The sequence below is a fragment of the Aulonocara stuartgranti genome (genome assembly GCF_965226115.1).
Source record: "Aulonocara stuartgranti genome assembly, chromosome: 1".
Taxonomy (NCBI): Eukaryota; Metazoa; Chordata; class Actinopteri; order Cichliformes; family Cichlidae; genus Aulonocara; species Aulonocara stuartgranti.
This window is the reverse complement of record NC_138939.1, coordinates 35,962,443-35,970,189: the sequence shown is the minus strand read 5'-3', so window position 1 is coordinate 35,970,189 and position 7,747 is coordinate 35,962,443. Positions and strand designations below refer to the sequence as shown.

Below are 7,747 nucleotides of genomic sequence, written 5' to 3'. Positions count from 1 at the left end.
TGGTTTGCGCTTATGTGTTCAGTGCCTTGGTCAGAGAGTCTGCGATGGATGTGTGAGAGCGCTGGAGGGCAGCATGCAGCCGCCCGCAGACAGTGAAGGGTTAACCTGTAATAGGATGAATGGATATTGTGGTGAGCAGCATCTGATTACACAGAAACGCCAGCAGGCACCGGAGGGGGGAAGACACGTCCGTACACCTACCAGCACAGACGGCGTTTGGTTCCTGCCAGGGAATACAAACGCGCTCCTTTTCCTTTTTTAATTAGCGTTATCATTATTTTTTTCCCTTTCTCTCAGCGTGCAGGCTATAACTTTACTTTTCTTTTTTTTTTTTAACCGAGCCGAGCAGGAACCGAGCCCGCCGTTATTATGGGAGTTTGTTGAAACAGTGCTGTGGCTGGAGGAGTGTAAATGGCTGAGAGAGGTCGACGGACGACTTGAGAGACAACTTGCAAGATGTCGCACTTTGTGGAAGCCTAAAAAAAGGAGTATTTGTTTTTGTTTTTTACTGTTAGCGTGACAGGAGGTGGTGAAAGAGTAGGGGAGAGGCTGCAGCTCAAGGGGGATCTGGTGTTGGTTTGTTCCTCCGGCTCGGAGAGAAATAGGTAAGGCTCCTCACCTGCCTGCTGTCTGCACATGTTCACACCCTGAACACAGAACACTTTGCGATGGGAAAACTGCCCAATGCAAGCAACTGGAAAGAAGTGCTGCTGTTTTATTGTCTGCTTTTTGTCTTCCCAAAATGTTTCCAGGTGTATTTCATAGACTAGTTTTAGTTATTATTAATCTAGCTCTAAGTATAATCAGAAATACACCGTCTGTAATGAATATGTAAACATCCATGCAGTGACTATTAAACTTGCCATTTTTCGTATTCCCAACCAAAATGTGTAAGCTTACGCTTTAAAGCGGCACCAGGTGATTTTTGACCAGCAGGGGGCAGAAAACCCCCCAAACTCTCTACTTTACTTACGCAGCACCCCACCTGCTAAGACCATGTAGTAATTTAAATAGATTTTTAACTTTGTGCTATTATAATTCTGCCCTTTTGCTGCCCGTTGTTGTTGCTCATATTAATTAGTACCTGTAAGTGAGCCCAAAAAAACATGAATAACACACATGACCCTTGCAAGGCACAGCTTTAGCAAAGTGTTATAACAGAAATGCAGACAATGGCAGGTGTAGTTATGCAGTCTTTTTCCCCTTTCAGTTTGTCCATTGTTAAAGTGCTTTACAACTGTGCCAGTAGTGCGCTCCTCCAGTTATACTAGGGACAAACCACAGGACTGAAGCAACAGAATTTTAGCAATGAAACAGTTAAATATATATGTTTAATGTTTTACATGAGGAAAAAAAATATGCATACAGTGGCTCAAGTCAACTTAGCATGGAGAATTTGAGTTTGGGAAACAGTTACATGGTTGTCAGATTTACTGTTCCAAAAACTTTGATTTGCATCTGTAAACATAACCTGCACTAAAAGAGTGCAGGAATCGGGTTACTAGTGCTTATCATATGTATAAGAACCTGATTTATACTTAAGTCCATGCGAGTAAAAGAAGATGATTTAGGCATTTTAAAATGTGTCAGTGATCTGCCAGCATGAGAATTAAGATTTGAAGTAACTTGTGGAGAAAGGAGCAACAAAATCATAATACATTTTGTTGCTTTACCTTCATGACTTTAATGAAGTGTTGTTTCTGAGCCTCTGAAGAAAGTTTGGAGGCTATAGGAACCTCCCCCACCTTCAAGCTCTCTCCTGCCAAACAAGTTGAATTTCTTGGAAACAGGAGATATGTCAACAAAGACTGTTCATTCCCTCCCAGTCTGTCAGATCACTTGTTCTTACATACTCCTTGAAAAGATGACCTCCCCCCCAAAAAAGTCAAAAAGCAAAGAGTGCAGGTCAGTTTGTTGACAGTAGAAATATTTCCGTGTGGCTCTATCGTGCAGACCAGGAGGATGAATCACTTATCAAGAAAGTTGCATGAACCTGTTAGCTGATAGATGATTTCTTTTATCATTTCAGCTCTGTTTTCACAAACCCTGTTGTAGCTGCATTCATTCATGCTTGGGTTGAATTTTCTAGAAAGCGTGCTTCCATGCAGTCAAATGTGAACAGCAGGGGAAACAGGTTAATCTTCGGTCGTGTTGCCTGCAGCATGCAACAGATTGAGCTTAGACTCCCAGGGCCTACGTCCCGTTTGCAGGCTTTATGTTTCCGTGCTGAGCTGGAGGGAGCTGCCACGGAGGCTATTTTAGACCAGGATGGCCTCCGTGATGTGGTTCTGGTCTGGTTAGAAGTGAGCTGGGAGAACAGCTGTATGTGTGGGAACAAGGCTGAGTTGTCCTTTTCTTTGACTCAGTCTCTGGAACGCCATACTCTCTGTGATCTGCTTTCGTTTTTTCTGCTCTTGCCTCTCACTGCCAGAGAAGCGTCACATGGTTTGCTGTCGGTTAGACACGGAGCCTCGGGCTGCAGGCAGCAGCTGTCAGACGGTACAGGACTGCCGTCAGTGAGCGGGAAAGCGAAATGTGGCCAAAATGCATGATTGCATTTTGCACACAAATTGCTGACGGTGATGTTTGTTCTTAAAAATGACTCTTTTCATAGTAAAGGTTGCTGACCCCTCCCCGAGATGGAGAACCCCTATGCTTTCATCAAACTGTGTGGCTATTTGTTTCTACTTACAGGATGTTTTGGTTTGGATGAACACTGTTAAATAACAGTACTGGCAGCTAGATTTGACAACATACTGTTATTTTACAGTGTATCTACTGTGATCTAGCAGGTACTTCTTACTAGAGTAGGCAATTCTTACAAAAGTGAAAATTAAAATACAGTGCTGCGTAGGATACATGCACTTTTTAGGTGTTCTTGCTATAATCTTTGTAATCAGTGCATAACTTTAAAACCTATTAAAGTGAGAACTGTATCCTCTCAGTTGGCATTTTCCGTTTTCTGTAGGTTTTCATGTCTTTCTTGAACCATAATACAAAAACAAGGTTCCTCGCTGTTAATATTTTTCATCAAAATTACCAACATTTACAGCTGAACTCACCTGAACTCACAAGGAATATTACAGTTGTACAGATAATTGTGTATGTGCATGATTCCCGTAAATCTGGAAAGTTAGGTTAATGGGTAGAACCACAACAGACACATTGATGGGGCAAGATTATCGATTAAAGATAAGAAATGACGATTTCCCGGTTTCATCACAGTATTGACCCAATCGATATTCTAATGATGGATTTGATTCATTTTTAGTCTAGTTGGCAGTGAGGATCTTAGATTTTTTTTTTTCACCTCTTCAGTCTGATTTGTGCTATTGTATTCTGAGTAATTACTGAAGTTATTCAAATATTATATCTGGAGAGACGTGGCCATAAAGTATCGTTTGACTGGTTGGTGGAAGCAGAAAATGATTCACCATCACTGGAAGTTATGCTTGATCTGCCCTCACACTACTATCCCACCTCTCATTAGTGAATTATTTGAAGCTGTGCTCATAATTAATCAGCTGTATTCATTGTTTGTGCTTTTAGTGGTGAGGATGGGGCTCTCAGCTCTGACTCTTAAAGCATTTGTCATCAGAAGTGAAACTTGGTCACATATCTAGTTATACTGGGAAGCACCCAAAAAGAGCCACTGTTTTGTGTTTTTTATGAATGGGTTCACAAACTGTGGCAGCTGATGAGAATCCGACACAAAGGTTTAATCTTCTGTGCCAGCGATCTTCAGCTGTGGCTAAATGTGGATTTAGATTTATCTGCTGATTATTAAAAGAACAGAGCGGTTTAGAGAGTAACTGCATGTCAGTCGCTGCAACCATCTGTCGATGTGATAACCAACTTTTTGTATCACAAATGTCACAACAACTGAGATTAAATGTCCTGAGTTACTAAACAAAACAGAGCTAGTCCTGCTTGTTTGGATAATTAGACTTCTTTGCTTTCTGATTGCTTTCTGCTGTCGAAAAATCTTCTACAAAAGAGCCTTGTGTTAGGCTGGTATGTTTTTTTTCTCCTTAAAGTAGTAATTAATGTTACCAACTAACCACAGGGTTATACAATTTTTTTTTTTTTTTTAAAGGCTTTCAAGTCTCTATAAGGTGGAAAAACCTTTTTTTAAAAGTTGAAATTTACAGTGTATGTCTGAACAAAGCAAAATCGCTGGTGTGGTCTTTTAACAACTTGCCACTCTGCTGCTAACTTGGTACTCTGGCAGAGGTATGAGTTAACTGCTCTGGCCTCCCTTTACAGGGGCTGCTGCTCTCTACCTGCTTCATTAACCCTCAACTACACACTCTGTGTGGTATTTCACTGTGACTCCCAGAATGTGCTACCCTCCAGCCAGCACCGGGCCGATATAACAGGCAGCTTGCCTAGCTAACTAACTGCTTGCTGCTTTGCTAACAAACCCCTCTCTCTTTGTCTCTGTGTGTGTTCTCCCTTTGCTGTTGCTTCTGCCCCAGTGGGATCTTCCTGCCCCTCTGTGTTTCTCAGACCTGCGGAGACGGAGGCCGTCTTCTGTTTGGACATCTGTCCATCTCTTTTTTTCGTCTCTCATAAGGTAAGTTTTGCTGTCGCTCTGGGCTCCGTATGGGAACAGTGTGTGGTTTGTGTGCTGGATATACACTATTCATAATCATGCCCATTGTGCCCCTGTAACATTTAACATGCTGCGCTTGCTCTCTGTCTCATCTGTCAGTAGCTTCCACCCGACTCCTACACATAATCCACTCAGTTTGTTGATGGTATCTGCTTGCAGCCCTGCAAAGCTCCACAATATCTCTTTAAGTCTGAAGACATTAGAAACGCATCAGCTCAATGAGTGAAGACAAAAAAATTAAACTACACATTTAAAAGTTGCGTAAGAGTCAACCACCTCTCGTCCCACCTTTCTTTAAATGATTCCTATTTTGTGGAGATGCCTCTTTAGTGTTGCCACATGCAAACTTAAGCTATTCTTTGCTGGAGTCATGGGTGTGCTGGTATAGCAGAAGTTGTTAAGTTGTTTAGCAGTCTGACAGAGAAATACGCTGAACACTTCCCGCGTTCACCGTCCAAACGTTAGTGACAACCATGGCCGCTTGTTTCCTTCATGTTTAGAGGCTTTGTGCTAAACTGTACATTTTAATGCCTTCACACGAATGACTTGAGAAGATATTTTCTTATCAAGTCAAACAGTACTGACATGAACAGAAAGCATCTAGAACTGTCTTTAAAAAGTGAAAAGTCCTGTTTTAGGGAGATTAGCATTTAGGGGGGGGGGGGGGGGGCTGCTGTTGTGTTTTTTTTTTTTTTTTGTTTTTGTTTTTTTTTCTTAAACCTGACATGACCATGAAATTTTAGCTGGGCAGCTAAGTAGCGCTAATAGCTAGCATAATTTAAATCTGCATTTCATTGTGATACAAACTTGTGAAGCAAAAAACAGGCTGAACAACTATTGTTTTAAACTGAAAGCTAAACATGATGAAACGGCACCCATCTGTCACTTAAAACAACCGTGCCATTATCTTCCTTTAGTCTAGGGTTTAATTTAAGCGACTCTGTATAAATACTCAAACATCACACACTTGTTATAAGTGGAAATCAGCTATAAAGGGAAATCATTTTAAGTCTGGGCTTGCTTTTAGGACCAGTTTTGCCTTTTAGTTTTTCCAAATGTAAATTTCCACTGTAAGGAGAAAAGTTCCATAAGTTTTTTGTTTGTTTGTTTCAGACTTTTTTTGGGGGGGGGGAGAGAAATATTTGACTTCCTGATTTGTCCTCAGTAGCCATTTCAAGCTAAAGATAGTTGTTTATTAAAGCCAAACGTGATGACTTTCAGAGTATCCCATATTGTGGTTTATTGTTGCCAACAGCAATTATTATGTAATCACTGTGAGCATGGTTAACATTTTCTTTCTTTAAACAGTCTCTCATTTTGCTCAGAATCACACAGCAGTGGTCTGATACACAGCTAGTTCCCAGGCTCTCATATGCAGCCAGCTGCTGGCAGGAACTGGAGCAGAGAAGAATCTCCAAGTGCTCCTCTTTTTAGAGGTTTAAAGCCTCCGGGTCCTCGTGAACCTACAGTGCATAATCTCACATACTGAGACGTAGCTGGAATGCAGACGAGCTTTCAGACTAGTGGTCGCGTGGGCCTCCCCAGGCTTCATGTGTAGGAGCATATAGCCCTGGCACTGCTGCAGGGAAACTGTTGGTTTACATTAATCAGATTAGTGGCCATGAGTTTTCCAGTGGGGCTTATGAGGTCTGGACCTGCCTCTCTATCTCATCCCTCCCTCAGCTGCTCTTTCCCCTCCTCCTCACTAGTCTGACCCACTTCTCTAAAAACCAACAACCAGAATCTCCTTCTGTCTCTCTCTCTCTTCCCATCACCCACCTCTTTAGCAGGGACACATTAGATTCACAGGTCAATAGATTGTGTACTGGATGAGATGATTTTTCCATTTTTTGTCACTGATTGCTGTGCTTCTCAACAGAGGTGCTCTGTATAAAAAATTAAATAAACTAAGGAAAAACTAATGAGCAGTCTGGTCTAGGCTTAGAGATATCTAATCTTTCTTACTTTCTTGGGTTTTCATCAAAGTGTATAATGGTGTTTATGATTTTAAAAGAAATGAAGGCAAAAAAAAAACAGCTGCTTTGTAACAGAAGTTATTGTAGCTAGGGATGTGATGAATTAGCTGGCAAGGCTACTAATCTTTGTGACCCCTGGGAAATGTTTTTTGTTACAGTTGTTATTATTAATACCACCAACACCAATTTGCTGTTGTTTTACCCAGCACAGAAAGAAGGGTCCCGGTGCTGGCACTGTTAGTGTTGTTTCCACTGGTATCTTATTTTTAATTTAACTGATAAGCAGATCATGAGCTGTGGACACCCTGAATTCTTCCATAGGCTTTTTCAGGTGGTTTTGACTGTTGTTCCTGCAGCACACAGTGTGACAGCCCCCTGCTTTCTAAAGGCAAATAGTTCACACACTTCCATGTTGGCCTTTTATCAGTGGGTTCAATTTGCAGTCACCTGTTTCACAGCTCACTGAGCTCAGCTAAATGTATATCAGGGTACTTAGAAATGGTGTTTATTTAACTGACAGGATTGAAGAAGTTATGGATGCAGGGGCGCAACCAATATTTTTAGTGGCCCCATATGGCCACCCCTATGAAAAAAATTATGGAGGAGTCCCTGTGTGGATGGCAGCACTTACGATAGAGTTATATAATAAAATAAAAAATCAACTTAACTATCACTCACTATTCATAGATTTATGTTAAATTACAAGTCTGAGGTGTGCTAAAAAGTGAAGCTTAAATGTACCAGCTGATAAAATTGAAAGATTAAATGTGTGTTTTAGTGCTTTCTGCCACTTTTTTTTGTGTTTGTTGTGCTTTGAATGTCAGTTGTAACCGCTGTGTGTCCAGTCCATGTATTTTTTCTTCTACCCCGTCAGAATCAAGTGTTGTATTCATCACATCAGTTTAATATATAGTCACTCTGAAAGTTTACTTTATACATATATGATGGTAACGTCAAACTTTTGGTCCACCGCATTGGTCCACACTGAAATATTAGTTGGACAATATAACGGCTTGCTCTGAAATTCTTCAAACAATACACTACCTACCTACCTACCAACCTTACCCCTTAGCCACATGAAGTACAAAGAGGCCAGCAACAGATGGTCTGCCCTGATCTTGGCATCGTGAAGTCAGTCTGGGATTACTTGAAGAGA

General features: G+C 41.2%; 1 protein-coding gene across 2 annotated transcripts in view; it reads left to right on the top strand.

Moving 5' to 3' along the window:
• Window positions 1-47: 47 nt before the first annotated feature.
• The window catches only part of pacsin3 (protein kinase C and casein kinase substrate in neurons 3), a 34,509-nt gene continuing 26,809 nt past the window's right edge, over window positions 48-7,747 (top strand). The window contains exons 1-2 of one of the 2 annotated variants that reach the window (XM_082516315.1): window positions 48-605; window positions 4,479-4,576. The gene's annotated coding sequence lies outside the window, so the exon portion shown is untranslated. The remainder of the gene's footprint in view (window positions 606-4,478; window positions 4,577-7,747) is intronic. The other variant, XM_082516316.1, reaches the window with a different exon arrangement.